Here is an 18,027-nt window from a genome sequence, read left to right as displayed (position 1 = left end):
CACAGTTTCTAATTGTGCTGTATTGTGTTATTTTTCATTGGGCATTTGATGTGCACTTTTAAGACTGCTTATTGCAGTTCAGCAATTGCTTGGAAATGAAATCTGATTTTTTTTTAAGTATCTTTCTGAGTAAGAGATTAGGAAAAATTTAAGATTTTATCTTTAAGAGCAAGATGTGAAAGACTGTATACATTAATGGGCCACATGATGATAGATGTTTAGTTCCAAAAATCTTAGCTATTTGGGGGAAATACACTGTTTGATTATGTGATTGTTTCTTTAAAATTGAAAATGATACTATAAGAGCTATAGTATATAAAACTGACATTTGAGGCCATTGTGTAAGAAATGCCACATGAATAATTTCTATTTTTATTTCTTTGAACATTTGTGAAAGATATATTTTGGGGCAGGGTGCGCTTCTACTCCCCCAAATAAGACTTGATGTGAAAAGTGGGTGGAATGATGCTGAGTTAATAGTCTGAGAATATAGCAGATCTTACAAAAAAATTTTTTTTCTTGAAATTAAAGAAAAAGAGTACTAGCCCATGACTGTTACATGGAGAACATATATTAGATGCTGCCATATATATGTGTGTGTGTGTATATATATATATATATATAATCTGTTTAGAAAGCAAAGGTTGGGGAAAAGTATGAGAATAATGTTTGCTGTAAAAATTCTTTGAACAAGGGAAAGTCAGAACTATAAAATAGCTTTTCTGCAATGTATTAATTAGATGTTTTTAGTACCTGGTATATAAATAGTACTTTTTAGTCTATATAATATACCAGACTCTATATACCAATGCCCTGCCCAAAGAGAGTGGCTTATTAAATAGAGTATATATCAGTGGCCAGAAAAAGAACTTAGCTTATTCTCCCAAATTAGCAATCATTAACTTTTGCTTCAGTATACAGAAGATATCTTATTGCATAGGTTCTACCAGCGATCAAGTCAAACTGCAGAGCAAACATATGAAAACTTTTTTTGTTGGACCATTTACTTACCTATGTAGTGGGGTGAGGGTAGGGGATAGAAACATCTATTGTCATGAATAGCTGACGTTTACTTTTAAACGGAAGTACAAAATGTGACCATATGGATTTTAAAATTAGGAACCAAGAGCACAGAAGGTTGATTATTAAGTATGGTTAAAAACAACCCACACCTCTGTGTGTATTTCTGTAAAACTAGAGAGAACATGAAATTGTAGTGCACACACATGTACACACACACCCCACACACGTATACTGCAGTTCTCTCTCATAGCCTGTTATGAAGGGGGTTGCAGGAATGATAGAGGAGGAAAGAAAGAGAAGGAAGAAAGGAAAACTTGAACAAATCTGTGGATTCTGTGTTGTAGATGGAGTTGAATTGTGTGGCTACCCACTTGAGTGCATGGAAATCAGTCATCTGTGATAAGTCTGTGAAAGTGAAAGTATTAGTCACTCAGTCACGTCCGACTCTTTGTGACCCTGTGCTCTGTAGCCCTCCAAGGTCTTCCATCCATGGGATTCTCCAGGCAGGAATACTGGAGTGGGTTGCCATTTCCTCCTCCAGGGGAACTTCCTGACCAAGGGATTGAACCTGCATCTCCTGTGTCTCCTGCCTTGCAGGCAGATTCTTTACCTGCTGAGCCCTCAGGGAAGCTTCAGGTCTTTGAAATACTTACTGTACAGTGTTCTCAATATTTAGGTTTTTCTTACTGGAATAAGAAATTAAAAAAAAAATGGTGTCAATTGTAGATTTACATGCAGTTAAAAAAAAATAGATCCTATATACCCTCCATCCATTTTCCCCAGGGGTAACATAGAGCATAAGCAGACTACAATATGTTGTTGTTTAGTCACTTTTGCAGCTCCGTGGACCGTAGTGCACCAGGCTTCTCTGTCCATGAGATTATCCCAGACAAGAATATTGGAATCGATTGTCATTTCCTTCTCCAAGGAATCTTCCTAACCTGGGTCTCCTGCATTGCAGGTGGATTCTTTACTGTTGAACCACCTGGGAAGCACATAGACAAATATAATATTATAATCAGGAAATTGGGAGTGATACAGTGATACAGCTCATCCATCTTACTCAGACTTAACCAGTGTTACATGGGCTCATTTGTGTTTGAGTGTGTATGTGTGTGTGTATTTAGTTCTGTGCAGTTTCATCACGTGCATATTCACATGCCCATCACTGTGGTCAAAATGTAGAACAGTTCCATCACAGGCTCCCGTGTGTTACCAACTTTTATAAGAATAGTTACCTTCCTGCTTTCCCTAGCACTCTGACCTGTGGCATCCACTGATCTGTTCACCATTTCTATAATTTTGTTATTTTAAGAATGTAACATAAACAGAATCTTCTAGTATTTAACCTTTCAAGGTTGGCAGATTTCATTTTTTTCCCTTGAGCTCCATCAGAGTTGTTGCATGTATCAATAGTTTGTTCGTTTTTTATTCCCAAGTAGTATTCCATGACATGGATATCAAGAGTGTTATGGTATATCCTGTTGAAGGACATTTGGGTTGTTTCCAGTTTTAGTTATTAACTAATGAAGCTCCTGGCTTCTCTAGTGGCTCAGACAGTAAAGAATCTGTGCAATTCAGGAGACCTGACATGTCTCAAGACATCTCCTTGAGATGGGAATGGCAACCCAATCCAGTATTCTTGTCTGGAGAAGTCCATGGACAGAGGAGCCTTGCAGGCTACAGTCCTTGGGTCTATGGCCATTCATGAACAGGTTTTTGTGTGAACGTTAGTTTTCATTTCTCTGGGTTGTATGAATGAAAGTTCACTTGATGAATTGTTTGATAAGCACATTTGGTTTTGTAAGAAACTGCCATTTTCTTTTGTAAAGTAGTAGTACCATTTTACATTTTTACCAGCAATGTATAAGTGATTCACTTTCTCCACATCCTTGTCAGCATTTGGTGTTAACCGCTTTTAAAAATTCTAGCCATTCCTATAGGTATGTAGCAATATCTCCTAGTGTTAACTTAATATTATTCCTAATGGCTTATGATGTTGAACATCTTTTTAAATGCTTATTGCCATTAGTAGATCCTGTTCATTTGTTTTTTGCCTATATTTCAAATTGTTTGTTCTTTTACTGTTGATTTTTGATAGTTCTTTATATATAATAGATACAGGTTCTTTGTCAGATACATGGTTTGCAGATATTTTCTCACTGTGTAGCTTGTCTTTTCATCCTCTTACAGAGTCTTTCAGAGAGTTTTTAAAATTTGATGTGGTCAAATTTGTCAGATTTTTCTTTTATGGCTTGTGCTTTTTGGTGTCAGGTCTAAGAATTCTTTGCCTATCCCTGTCACCCTTTGCCTGTAGACCTAAAGATTTTCTACTATATTTTATCCAAAAGCTTTACAGTTTTATGTTTTACTTTAAAGTTCATGATTCATGTTGAGTTGGTTTTTATTTAAGTTGTGAGGTTTAGGTTGAAATGCATTTCTATTTTTTTTTCCCTGCCAATGTAGTGCCCAGTTGTTCTAGTACCATTTCTTGAAAAGGCTATTCTTCCTTCACTGAATTTGGCACTTTTGTCCAAAATCAGTTGGGCATATTTTTGTGGGTCTATTTCTGGATTCTTTGGTCTCTTCTTCTGATGTATATGTCTTTTCCTCTGCTGACACTACATTCTTTTCATTATAGACTACGTCGTAAACCTTATATATGTGATAATGGTAGAGTGATTCCGCTCATCTTATGCTTTGTTTTTAAAGTGAAAGTTGCTCAGTCGTGTCCAACTCTTTGTGATCTCGTGGTCTATACAGTTGGAATTCTCTGGGCCAGAATACTGGAGTGGGTAGCCTTTCCCTTCTCCACGGGATCTTCCCAACCCAGGAATTGAACTGGGGTCTCCTGCACTGCAGGCAGATTCTTTACCAGGTAGTTTTTTTGTTTCATGCCTCATTCAGTTTTTCAAATTTCACTTAATCTTTTTTCTTCCCACCTCAGTACCACTGACTGTAAGGATAAGGGAGGAGTCTAAGAACTATTGTGGTGTTTCATTTTGCAAATGAACCAAAATCGAAGTCCTGAGTGTCCCTTGAAATTGCAGTAAAATCCTTGTAGTGCTGACTTTAAGTTTTGTGCTATTCTCTACTAAGGATGACTGGTGTTTTTTGTTTTTGTTTGGTGTAGCCTAGTAGCTCAGATGGTAAAGCAGATTACCTGCAGTGCAGGAAATCTGGGTTCAATCCCTGCGTCGGGAAGATCCTCTGGCAGGAAATGACAACCCACTCCAGTATTCTTGCCTGGAGAGTTCCAAGGACAGAGGAGCCTGGCAGGCTACACAGTCCATGGAGTCTCAAAGAATCAGAAATAACTGAGCTACTAACACACAGCATTTTAAGAGTCCTTAAACTGGAATTTGTGACAGGCAGATTTGTTTGTTTGTTTGTAGACTGCCTCATCCCGGAAGGGATTTTAAGCCACAATTCTTTTTCCCCTTGTGTTATATTTTCTTTTTAGGGGAGGAAAAAGAAAGCATTCTTCAAGGTACCTCTAAATAGTTGAGCTGTGAAAAACTTATCTCTGCACCCTCTATAGGTTGTTTACAGGTTTATTTTGTTAGTTGATGAAAGTGACAGAGTGCATAGTGTAAGTATAGAACGCATAGTCTTAGGTAACTTAAGAGTACAGTGGCTTAGAAGTAGATAGATGCTTAGACAGCACCAAAACATGTATGAGTCGGGACAGTCACCCATGGCAGTTGCTTCTTGCCAACCTTGTGTGATATGGTCTGCTGGGTCCTAGGCCATATGTATGCTTGGGATAAAGAGCTGCTTGACAGGGTTAAATTTGTTAAATTTAAAACTGGTTAAATTTGAACTCTGTCCAAAAGGGCAGACAGCTAAATCAGGCTGCATGTTTCTTTCTTTATTTACAGTTGGCTTTATACCTTCATTTTGGCTTTTACTTCAGAAAGATTGTTGAATAGAGTCCTGTCAAAGTATCAGCCCCATTTAAATATATTTATTTTCATATTAATAGTTATATACATATAATTAATATTTAAATAAAACTGCAACAAACTGTAACAAGCTGCAAAAAAACCCTGTTAAGGTGCTAACATTTATAAAATATTAATAGTTATATAATGTAGCAATTCTCAAAGTTTTTGTTTTTAAGACCCTTTTATACTCTTAAAAATTATTGCACACCCCCCAGTACCACAGGAGTTTTGTTTATGTGGGTATGTCTATTGATATTTACCATATTAGAAATTAAAATTGAGAACATTTAAAAATATTTATTAATTTATTGAAAATTAATAAAAACTTACTACATGGTATCATAAAATCTTTGAATGAAAAACATCTATTCTCTAAACCAAAATAAATTGGGTCAAGAGTGGCATCATTTTATATGTTCACAAATTTCTTCAGTGTTAGGCTTAACAGAGCACAGCTGGGTCCTCATAGCTGCTTCCACATTCAGTCTGCTTCGATATGTTGTTGTGGTCGATAAGTACAAGAAAATTCAGCCTCACACAGATGTCTATAGGAGTTAGAAAACAGAAGAATATTTAAAAGCTTTTCAGATTAACTGGATATTCTTTGATACTATATTAAAACTTGGTAAGTGGTGTTCTCAAAGGTTTGTTGCAATATGGAATCTAAAATTATATCAGAGAACTTTGCATACTCTATCACGTTAAAATCCCTTGACCTTCTCCTTTGAATGAGCGTTTCATCCATGAGTGATTTTGTATTACCATACATTACTCATTTGGAAAATGTTCGTTTGTTGCATTAAGCAAAAAGTGTTGACTTTCATTCGTTATGTAATTTTACCTGTCACATAGCCTTTTGAAAACTCCACCATACATTCATGGTGGTGAGTGAAAATAGCAAGCAATATTGTATCATAAAGGAGCTCTGACCTTGCAGACTCCTGAAAGTGTCTCAGATCTTTGGGGTCCCTGAACCACTCTTTGAGAATCACTGACTGAATATCAGTGGTTCATTGTTATCAGCTTCATTAGCAGTTTCCCCAGTTTGCAGTTTCTATTAATGACTGCCCAACTAACTGCACCATTGTTCACTGGGCCTGGAACTGGCCTCCAGTAGGGGCCGAAGACACCAGTTCTCTCCCATCCCTTGTAAGAAAGACTTACAGTGGAGGTTGCGTTCACGATCTAAGGATGTGGTAGAGATGAGTCAGAGCCACAATCAACTCTGTCGTAAAGCAGATACCGAAGAGTTGCTAGCTATTGTAAGTATCCTGAATCACTAAATGGGAAATTATCTACTAAGCTTTAAGAAAAGATCATAAGTGTAATAGCATGTACATAATTATTACAAGTACTCCAGTAGATTGTAGGGCACACATTTTTAATACATTAAATCCAGCTCTGTTTTAACATTAAATTGGTACAGAGTGAATAACCTTGTCAGAAAAACATAATGAAACTATTAAGTTTGCTTTCTCTCCCTTTTAAAAAATTTCTAAAGATTTGGGGAAATGATTTGAGTAGCCTGAATATTACAGCGCTCTCAAAGAAAGTTTGAATAGACTTCTTTCTCTTTTGTTATTTTTTCTTATGAGAAACTGGCATTCAGATTCCTTTCACCCGAAAGCTGCCTTCAAGTAGGTATTTATTTCTTGTTGATAAAATAATAATATTGTCCTCCACTGGAAATCAGTTTCAGAAGAAAGAATTGATTCAGCCTTGTCTTCTCTACCCTTCCTAGTTTATTCAGAATGAGAACTGAGCTGTGCAGTGTTGGCCAGGTAGATTCCTTTTTCTGAATCTTTCCCTGCCATACCTTATTCTAGAGGCTAGGTTCCTGCTCTAAATGTTTTTCTTCTCTTTCACTACCCCATTCCCCGCCCCGCCCCCCCCCCAAACTCAAATCCAGAAGGCATGTTTGCCTCACCTACCTGCTTTGTGTCTTAATGAAAGAATGAAGTTAACTAAGACAGATAATAGAAGTCAAACCAGGAGTTCAGCTCGATTCTTCCCCTGCTCTGTTGCTCTGAGTCCTCTTAATGCTCAGACTTCAGTTGCTTCATTTGTGGAATTAAATGAAATGATTCTGAGGCCACTCTCGGGTCTGAAAGCTGATGAGTCTAAATCATATTTTTAAACTTTTGTGTGTCAAAAGGTTTTAGTATGGTAAACCATATTTATTTAAAACATTATCCTTATGTCTGTTACTGAATGTTGCAGAAATGAAAGATTTCTAATGTTGAAAAAAGGAACTGATTGTAAAATAAATATTTATTGAGATCCTGTTAATTTTTTATTGCAGAATAATTTAAGAAATTGGCTAGATTTTGTTATTTACAAGTTTCTTTTTTTTTTTTATCATTTTTGGTAGACAAAGATTTACAATGAAATTATAAGATCTGTGATTGAAAGGCAAAGTTTAAACCATTGCAGAGAGTACATTTTGTAGTGTTCTTAAAAACTGCCCATTTAGATAGAACAATTATTATACGAATTTCAAGTTGATATTTAAAATCATAACTTTCTACTGAAAAAAATAATAGAAGCACTAAAAAAGGCCTGAAAGTTCAAATAATACAGAGAGGTATGTAAGGAAACACCAGTATCCCTTCTATGCTATCCTTTGTAACCCTCTTCCCAAGAAGTAATCTCTGTTAAGAAATCATCTCTACATGCACATGGTTATATATGTGTATATTTTTTTACTCTCTAACTACAAGTGAAGGTGTACCATACACATTGCTTCATGTTTTTTTCACTGAAAATGTATTTTGGTGCTCTTTACATATCCTTGTGGATATATGCGTAATATATATATGTGTGTACACTCACATACACATATATTAAATCTGTCTCATTTTTATTTTCTGGTTTTCTGGTTTTATTGGGGTACAATTTAGCATATGTATAAGTTTAATGTGTACAGCATGAAGATTTGACATAAATATGGCGAAGATATTCCTGCAACAAGTTTAAATCTCCATCACCTCATAGAGATACAGTGAAAAGAAAAAGCAAAAAAAGAATTTTTTTTTTTTTTGGTAATGAGAACTCTTTGGTTGCTCTGTTAAACAGCTTTCATATACATTCTACAGCAGTGTTGCCTTTAGTCCTCATCCTATGTATACATCAGATGCCTGGTACTTTTTAACTAGAAGTTTGTGCCTTTCGACTACTTTAATCCAGTTCTCCTCACCACCCCCACCCCCCACCAACTCCACCTCCACCACCAGTAACCACAAAGCTGACCTCTTTTCTCTATGAGTTTCTTTTTTTGAGGATTATTACGTACACACACACACACCCCCCTCACAACTTCTTTATTCATTGATGAATAATGGACATCATTGGACACTGAGGTTATTTTCATGTCTTGGATATTATAAATATATGCTGCTATAAACATGAGAATGCAGATATCTTTTTGAGTTAGTATTTTAATTTCCTTGAGATATATTCCCAGAAATGGAATTGCTGTATCATATAATAGTTCTATTTTTAATTTTTTGATGATCCTCCATCCTTTATCCCATGGTGGCTATACCAGTTTACAATCCTAGTACCCATCATTCTAATGGGTATGAGGTGTTAGCTCATTGAGGTTTTGATTTGCATTTCTCTAGTGACTAGTCATGTTGAACATGTACTTTTGGCCTTTCATATATTTTCTTTGGAAAAATGTCTATTCAGGTCTTTTGCCCATTTTTTACTTTGGTTATTTGTGTCTTTTGTTAACAAGTTGAATGAGTTCTCTATATATTTTGGATATTAACCTCTTAGTGCAAATAATTTCTTTCCCATTCTGTAGGTGTTCTTTTCACTTGATGACTGTTTCCTTTGCGGTGCAGAAGCTTTGCAGTTTGATGTCCTGTCACTTATTCTATCTGTTATTTTGTTGCTTGTGCTTAGCTGTCATATCCAAAAAAATCATTGCCAAGACCTATATTGAGGAGCTCACTTTCAGTGTTTTCTTTTAAGGGTTTCATGGTTTCACATCTTACATTTTTAAATCCATTTCAAATTGATTTTTGTGAGGATAGGGGTCTAGCCTCATTCTTTTATATGTGATTAGTTATCTCAGGACCATTTGTTGAAGAGGCTGTGTTTTCCCACGGAATGTTTTTGACTCCCTTGTCAAATATTAGTTTTGACTTTATATGTGTGGCTTTATTTCTGGCTCAAAACTGTTCCACTGATTCTTTGTTTCTATGCCACAACCATACTGTGTTAATTACTATGTGAGTATGTGCATCCTCAGTGATGTCTGACTCTTCATGACCCACTAGGACTGGAACCCACCAGCCTCCTCTGTCCATGGGATTTCCCAGGCAAGAATGTTGGAGTGGGTTGCCAGTTCTTCTCTAGGGGATCTTCCTGACCCAGGAATTGAACCTGTCTCTTGTGGCTCCTGCATTGTCTGGTAGATTCTTTACCACTGAGCCACCTGAGAAGCCCCTTTAATTACTATATAGTATTAGCCTGAAGTCAGGAATGTGTGATGCCTCCTGCTTTTTGTTGTTCTTCTTGAGGATTGCTTTGGGTAATAGGGTTTTTTTTTGCCATTCAATATAAAATTTAAGATTGTTTCTTTCTGCTTTTGTTTTAAAAAAAAAGTGCCATTAGGTACAGCAAAAACGAATACAACATTGTAACTCAAATATACTTCAAAAAAAAAAGATAATTTTAAAAATACCATTGGAATCTTAATAGTGATTGCATTGAATCTGTAGATGGCTTTGGATAAATGTGGACATTTTAGCAATATTCTTCTAATCCATGAACACTGTATACCTTCCATTTACTTATGTCTTTGATTTCTTTAGTAGTATCTTGTATCTTTCAGAGTAGAAGTTTTTTCATTTCTTTGGTTAACTTTATTGCTAAGTATATTATTGTTTTGATGCTATTGTAAATGAGATTGTTTTCTTTCTTTTTCAGATAATTTTTTAGTGTATAGAAATGCTACTAATTTTTGTATGTTAATGTTAGGTTCTCTAACTCTACCCAATTCAGTGATAGCTAACAGTTTTTTGGTTGAAGTCTTTGGGATTTTCTGTATATAAAATCATGTCATCTGCAAATAGACAGTTTTTACTTCTTCCTTTCTAGTTTGGATGCCTTTTCTTTTCTTGCCTGATTGCTCTGGCAAGGACTTTCCGTGCTATATTGAACAGGAGTGGTGAGAGTGAGCACCTGTCTTATTCTTGATCTGAGAGAAAAGGTTCCAACCTATCACAGTCGAGTATAATATTAGTAGTGGGCTTGTCATATATGGCCGTTATTATGCTGAGATATAATTCTTATAATTTGTTAAGAATTTTTATCAAGAACAAATGTTGAATTTGTCACATACTTTTCCTCCATTTATTGAGATATGAGTTTTTTTCTTTTCGTTCTGTTAATGTGATGTACTACATTAATTGACTTACGTGTATTGAGCCATCCTTGCATCCCAGCTATAAATCCTGCCTAATCATGATCATCCTTTTACTGTGCTACTGACTTTGATCTGCTAGTATTTTATTGAGGATTTTTGCATCTCTATTCACCAGAGATATTGATTGGTAGTTTTCTATTTCCTGGTACTGATATTTTCTGTCTTTAGTGTTAGGGTGATGCTGGCCTTGTAAAATGAATTTGGAAGCATTTCCTCTACTTTGATTTTGTTTTTGTTGTTCAGCAAAGTTACTGGTGAAGCCATCTGGGTCCTGTGCTTTATTTCACTGCATTTGGTTGCTGATTCAGTGTCCTTACTAGCAATTGGTCTATTCAGGCTTTGTTTCTTCTTGAACCAGTCTTGAGATATATATATATATATATATATATATATATATATATATATATATATATATATATGTTTGTAGTTGAAGTATAGTTGGCTGAACAGTATTATGTAAGTGACAGGTGTACAATATAGTGATTCAAAAATGTTAAACGTTATACTCCCTTTATAGTTATTGTAAAACATTGACTGTATTTCCCTTGTTGAACAATAATATATCGTTGTAGCTTATTTTGTACCTAGTAGTTGGAACCCCTACCCCTGTATTGTTCTTCCGCCTTCCCTCTCCCCACTGGTAACCGCTACTTTGTTCTCTACACATGTGAATCTGCAGACAGGGAGAGACACAGGCCTTGTTCTCCATTCAAGTGCCACTGTCAGCAGGGCTGTTGGGTCGGCTCCACAGCCCGCGGTGTGCTCTGCTGAGGCTGCCTGGTCAGGCAGGCTGAACACTGTTTTCGGCAACAAGTGAGGTTGTGAGTTCATTTCCCGACCCGAACTCATCAGCTAGGTATCTCCAAGGCCACTGGTGCTTTTTGTGGTCTTGACTCGAGTCAGCCTGCGCCCCAGGTTCACTGGCTGAACAGGTGCTACTGACTTTGCTCTGGGGGCCACCCGTTCTGCCCGCTCACCTGCCCATCAGCTCAAGAATTGCTGCGTTGTGCAGCTTCTGGGTGTTCTTGTCAGCCCTTCCCGTCAGATGGGGGCAGGCAGGGACCACACTCCATGGCGGGCAGGGCTGTGACCCGACTTCTGCCTGGGTGGAGCTGGGAGAGCCCACTTCAGGCAGCTCCCCAGTTTTCCTGAACAGTTTCTCTGGTAGGAGGGGCTGGGCGCCGTGATCCACGTGGTGGGGCAGGGGAGCTAAAACTCAGCTCCTCTGCGGGATGTGGGCAGACCCGGCTGCAGGGCTGGGAGACCTCCTCATTTGAAGGCCCGAATTAGGCAGACTTGCGCCGCACCCGAGTTCCCTGGCCACACTGTGCCAGCCAGTTGGGCCGCAGCAGAGCAAGCTGCTGGCTGGGCTTCCTGTGTGTGCTCTGCAGGCAGGAGCTCTGTCCTCCAAGACCCCCGTGCTGCTGGCGGGAAGCCCCTCCTCCCGTTGTCTGTCACAGTCAGATTCCCAGTGCTTGAGCCCACAGATGCTCTGTGATTCCCATGGGGCGAAACCAGAGCAGGACTTCCCAGAGGTGACCCCCCAATGCTGGGGGTGCTGGATGTCACCCCTGTGCGCTCCTTTGCCCCTGGAGCAGCTGTAGGCAGGGTGCTACACTGGGGAGAGGGCCCTGCGGTCAGCGCCTGGCTGTTCCTCTCGCCCTTCCTTGCAGTCTGTCTCGGCCTGTGTGGTGCAGGACGTGCTTCAGCCTCATTTCTGTGTTCTGAGATTCGCTCAGTGATGTCTTCTCTTGCATAGTTACTTGTTTTTCTTTTAAAGTGGAGCCAAGTCAGGAACAACTGTGTCATCATCTTGGTTATGCCATTCTTGCCTTCTCATGCTTTTTAAAGGCTCTGTATTACTCCACTGTATGTATCTCCTCCTCTGTCATCCCCTTCTCCTCCTGCCCCCAATCCCTCCCAGCATCAGGGTCTTTTCAAATGAGTTAGTTCTTTCCATCAGGTGGCCAAAGTATGGAGTTTCAGCTTCAGCATCCGTCCTTCCAGTGAATATTCAGGACTGATTTCCTTTAGAATGGACTGGTTGGATTTCCTTGCAGTCCAAGGGACTCTCAAGAGTCTTCTCCAATGCTGCAGTTCAAAAGCATCAATTCTTCGGTGCTAGGCTTTCTTTATAGTCCAGCTCTCACATCCATACATGACCACTGGAAAAACCATAGCCTTGACTAGATGGACCTTTGTTCGCAAAGTAATATCTCTGCTTTTTAATATGCTGTCTAGGTTGGTCATAGCTTTTCTTCCAAGGAGCAAGCGTCTTTTAATTTCATGGCTGCAGTCACCATCTGCAGTGATTTTGGAGCCCCCCAAAATAAAGTCTGTCACTGTTTCCATTGTTTCTCCATGTATTTGCCATGAAGTGATGGGACCAGGTGCTATGATCTTAGCTTTCTGAATGTTGAGCTTTAAGCCAACTGTCACTCTCCTCTTTCACTTTCATCAAGAGGCTCTTTAGTTCTTCTTCACTTTCTGCTGTAAGGGTGGTGTCATCTGCATATCTGAGGTTTTTGATATTTCTCCCAGCAGTCTTGATTCCAGCTTGTGCTTCATCTGGTCTGGCATTTCTCACAATGTACTCTGCATATAAGTTACATAAACAGGGTGATGATATACAGCCTTGATGTATTCCTTTCCCAGTTTGTACAGAGATTGAATGACCACCTAACTAGGAATGTAAAAACTGTTTCTATAGGTTACACGAAGGTCCTTGGTTATACAAGGGTCTAAGGCCTTTCTAATTAAGTTACAGTAACACTGAGCTATACACAAAACAACTGACATTTATAGACCTGTTTTAACAAATGCAGTTATTAAAGTATATATTGCTTTATTAACTAATAGGAAAATAATTGAAAAGTTCAGTTATTCTTTGGGTTTACTTGCAAAAATTCAATTCTGTAAAGCTTTATTTCTCTCTTTAAAGAGTTAGAATTCTATCTTATTTCTTCAGATATTTACATTTTTTTTTTTTCTGTAATGAAAATGTTTGTTAACAGTTTTAGACAAGGGCTTCCCTGGTGGCTCAGAGGTTAAAGCGTCTGCTTGCAATGCAGGAGACCTGGGTTTGATTCCTGGATCGGCAAGATCCTCTGAAGAAGGAAATGGCAACCTACTCCATTATTCTTGCCTGGAGAATCCCATGGACGGAGGAGCCTGGTGGGCTACAGTCCACAGGGTCGCAAAGAGTTGGACAGGACTGAGCGACTTCACTTTCACTTTCAAAGTGAAATAGGGGAAAAAACACCCATGATCCTTCCAATGAAAGATTTTTTTTCTTTTTCTATCCCACATCTTCAGTTTCTTAAAATATTTAAAATTTTTCCTTATGAAATACATTGAATATAAGAAGACAACAATATTTAAAACATTCATCTACCTATTTGATATTTTGCTAATTTTGCTTAGGTCATGTTTTTAAATTCACCCATTCCAGTCCATTTTAGTTCACTGATTCCTAGAATGTCGACATTCACTCTTGCCATCTGTTTGACCGCTTCCAATTTGCCTTGAGTCATGGACCTAACATTCCAGGTTCCTATGCAATATTGCTCTTTATAGCATCGGACCTTGCTTCCATCACCAGTCACATCCACAGCTGGGTATTGTTTTTTGCTTTGGCTCCATCCCTTCTTTCTTTCTGGAGTTATTTCTCCACTGATCTCCTGTAGCATATTGGGCACCTACCAACCTGGGGAGTTCCTCTTTTAGTAATCCTATCATTTTGCCTTTTCATACTGTTCATGGGGTTCTCAAGGCAAGAATACTGAAGTGGTTTGCCATTCCCTTCTCCAGTGGACCACATTCTGTCAGACCTCTCCACCATGACCTGTCCATCTTTGGTGGCCCCACACGGCATGGCTTCGTTTCATTGAGTTAGACAAGGCTGTGGTCCATGTGATAAGATTGGCTACTTTTCTGGGATTATGGTTTCAGTGTGTCTGCCCTCTGATTCCCTCTCACAACACCTACAGTCCCACTTGTGTTTCTCTTACATTGTGAACTTGGGTTCACTCTTGGCAAGAGTGAACATTGACAGTCTAGGAATTAGCTAATTAAAATGGACTGTGTTGGGTGAATTTAACTCAGATGACCATTATATCTACTACTGTGGGCAGGAATCCCTTAGAAGAAATGGAGTAGCCATCATGGTCCACAAAAGAGTCCAAAATGCAGTACTTGGATGGAATCTCAAAAACGACAGAATGATCTCTGTTCATTTACAAGGCAAACCATTCAGTATCACAGTGATCCAAGCCTGTGCCCCAACCGGTAACGCTGAAGAAGCTGAAGTTGAATGGTTCTATGAAGACCTACAAGACCTTTTAGAACTAACACCCAAAAAAGATGTCCTTTTCATTCTAGGGGACTGGAATGCAAAAGTAGGAAGTCAAGAAACACCTGGAGTAACGGGCAAATGTGGCCTTGGAATACAGAATGAAGCAGGGCAAAGACTAATAGAGTTTTTCTAAGAGACCGCACTGGTCATAGCAAACACCTTCTTCCAACAACACAAGAGAAGACTCTACACATGGACATCACCAGGTGGTCAACACTAAAATCAGATTGATTATATTCTTTGCAGCCAAAGGTGGAGAAGCTCTATATAGTCAACAAAAACAAGACCAGGAACTGACTGTGGCTCCGATCATGAGCTCCTTACTGCCAAATTCAGACTTAAATTGAAGAATGTAGGGAAAACCACTAGACCATTCAGGTATGACCTAAATCAAATCCCTTATGATTATACAGTGGAAGTGAGAAATAGATTTAAGGGACTAGATCTGATAGATAGCATGCCTGATGATCTATGGACAGAGGTCCACGACATTGTACAGGAGACAGGGATCAAGACCATCCCCAAGGAAAAGAAATGCAAAAAAGCAAAATGGCTGTCTGAGGAGGCCTTACAAATAGCTATGAACAGAAGAGAAGCAAAAAACAAAGGAGAAAAGGAAAGATATAACCATCTGAATACAGAGTTCCAAAGAATAGCAAGGAGAGATAAGAAAGCCTTCCTCAGCAATCAATGCAAAGAAATAGAGGGGAAAAAAAACAGAATGGAAAAGACTAGAGATCTCTTCAAGAAAATTAGAGATACCAAGGGAACATTTCATGAAACGATAGGCTCAATAAAGGACAGAAATGGTATGGACCTAACAGAAGCAGAAGATATTAAGAGGTGGAAGAATACACAGAGGAACTGTACAAATAATATCTTCCCGACCCAGATAATCACGATGGTGTAATCACTCACCAAGAGCCAGACATCCTGGAATGTGAAGTCAACTGGGCCTTAGAAAGCATCACTACAAACAAAGCTAGTGGAGGTGAGCTATTCCAGTTGACCTATTTCAAGTCTTGAAAGATGATGCTGTGAAAGTGCTGCACTCAATATGCCAGCAAATTTGGAAAACTCAGCAGTGGCCACAGGACTGGAAAAGGTCAGTTTTCATTCCAGTCCCAAGAAAGGCAATGCAAAAGAATGCTCAAACTACTGCACAATTGCACTCATTTCACATGCTAGCAAGGTAATGCTCACAATCCTTCAAGCTAGGCTTCAGCAGTGTGTGAACCAAGAACTTTCAGATGTTCTTGATTTAGAATAAGCAGAGGAACCAGAGATCAAATTGTCAGCATTCATTGGATCACAGAGAAATCAAGGGAATTTCAGAAAAACATCTACTTTAGCACTGACTGTGCTAAAGTCTTTGACTGTGTGGACCACAACAAACAGTGGAAAATTCTCAGAGAGTTGAGAATACCAGACCACCTTACTGGTCTTCTCAGAAACCTGTATGCAGGTCAAGAAGCAGTAGTTAGACATGGAAGAACAGATTGGTTCAAAATTGGTAAAGGAATATGACAAGGCTGTATGTTGTCACCCTGCTTATTTAACTTATATGCAGAGTACATCATGTGAAATTCAGAGCTGGATGAATCACAAGCTGGAGTCAAGATTGCCAGGAGAAATATCAATGACCTCAGATATGCAGATAATACCACTCTAATGGCAGAAAGTGAAGAGGAACTAAAAAAGAGCCTCTTGATGAGGGTGAAAGAGGACAGTGAAAAAGCTGGCTGGAAATTCAGCGTTAAAAAATAACTGAGATCATGGCATCTGGTCCCATCACTTCATGGCAAATAGCAGGGGGAAAAGTGGAAGCAGTGACAGATTTTATTTTGGGGGGCTCCAAAATCACTGATCACAGTCATGAAATTAAAAGATGTTTGCTTCTTGGAAGGAAAGCTATGACAAACCTAGGCAACGTATTAAAAGGCAGAGACATCACTTTGCCAGCAAAGGTCTGTATAGTCAAAGCTATGGTTTTTCCAGTAGTCATGTGCAGATGTGAGAGATAGACTGTAAAGGAAGTGGAGCACCGAAGAATAATGCTTTTGAATTATGGTTCTGGAAAAGACTCCTGAGGATCCCGTGGACTATAAGGAGATCAAGCCAGTCAATCCTAAAGGAAGCCAACCCTGAATTCATTAGAAGATTTTTTGTGGAAGCTGACATTCCAATACTTTGGCCACCTGATGCAAAGAGCTGACTCATTAGAAAAGACCCTGATGCTGGGAAAGAGTGAAGGCAAAAGGAGAAAAGGGCATGGCAGAGGATGAGGTGGTGAGATAGCATCACTGAGTCAATGGACATGAATTTGAGCAAACTCCAGGAGATACTAGAGGACAGAGGAGTTGGTATGCCTCAGTCCATGGGGCCACAGAGTCAGATATGACTTAGCAACTGAATAACAAAAAATGATTTTAAAATTTCTATTACTTCTGTAGTTATATGCCCCATTTTAATTCCTAATACAGTTAATATGTTCCTCCTCTTCTTGATAAAGCTTGCCAAAAAATGCAGCATGTATGAAAGCTGTGTTATAATAGCCAGGACATGGAAACAACCTAGATGTCCATCAGCAGATGAATGGATAAGAAAGCTGTGGTACATATACACAATGGAGTACTACTCAGCCGTTAAAAAGAATTCATTTGAATCAGTTCTGATGAGATGGATGAAACTGGAGCCGATTATACAGAGTGAAGTAAGCCAGAAAGAAAAACACCAATACAGTATACTAACACATATATATGGAATTTAGAAAGATGGCAATGACGACCCTGTACGCAAGACAGCAAAAAAGACACAGATGTGTATAATGGACTTTTGGACTCAGAGGGAGAGGGAGAGGGTGGGATGATTTGGGAGAATGGCATTCTAACATGTATACTCTCATGTAAGAATCGAATCGCCAGTCTATGTGTAACGCAGGATGCAGCATGCTTGGGGCTGGTGAACGGTGATGACCCAGAGAGATGTTATGGGGAGGGAGGTGGGAGGGTGGTTCATGTTTGGGAACGCATGTAAGAATTAAAGATTTTAAAATTTAAAAAAAAAAATTTATTAAAAATAAATAAATAAATAAAAAGTAAAACCGGTTCAGGTTTGTTTTACCTTTCTGGTGATTGTTTTGTTTTCTTTTACATTAAATGAAAAATCCTCTCTAATACTTCTGTCTTAAAGCCTATTGAATCGACACTTCTTTTTTTCTTTTGCCTAATATATTTTTTCCTTTACTTTCATCTTGTTTGTGTTAA

The 18,027-nt window shown here is 38.7% G+C and overlaps 1 protein-coding gene across 1 annotated transcript in view; it reads left to right on the top strand.

Annotated features, from left to right (window-relative positions):
- LCA5 (LCA5, lebercilin) overlaps positions 1–18,027 on the top strand; it is a 56,732-nt gene that overhangs the window by 20,618 nt on the left and 18,087 nt on the right. The window lies entirely within an intron of this gene.

Source organism: Capra hircus, chromosome 9, assembly GCF_001704415.2.
Source record: "Capra hircus breed San Clemente chromosome 9, ASM170441v1, whole genome shotgun sequence".
Taxonomy (NCBI): domain Eukaryota; kingdom Metazoa; phylum Chordata; class Mammalia; order Artiodactyla; family Bovidae; genus Capra; species Capra hircus.
Note: the sequence above shows the minus strand (reverse complement) of the source record. Positions and strands in the feature narration are given on the sequence as shown.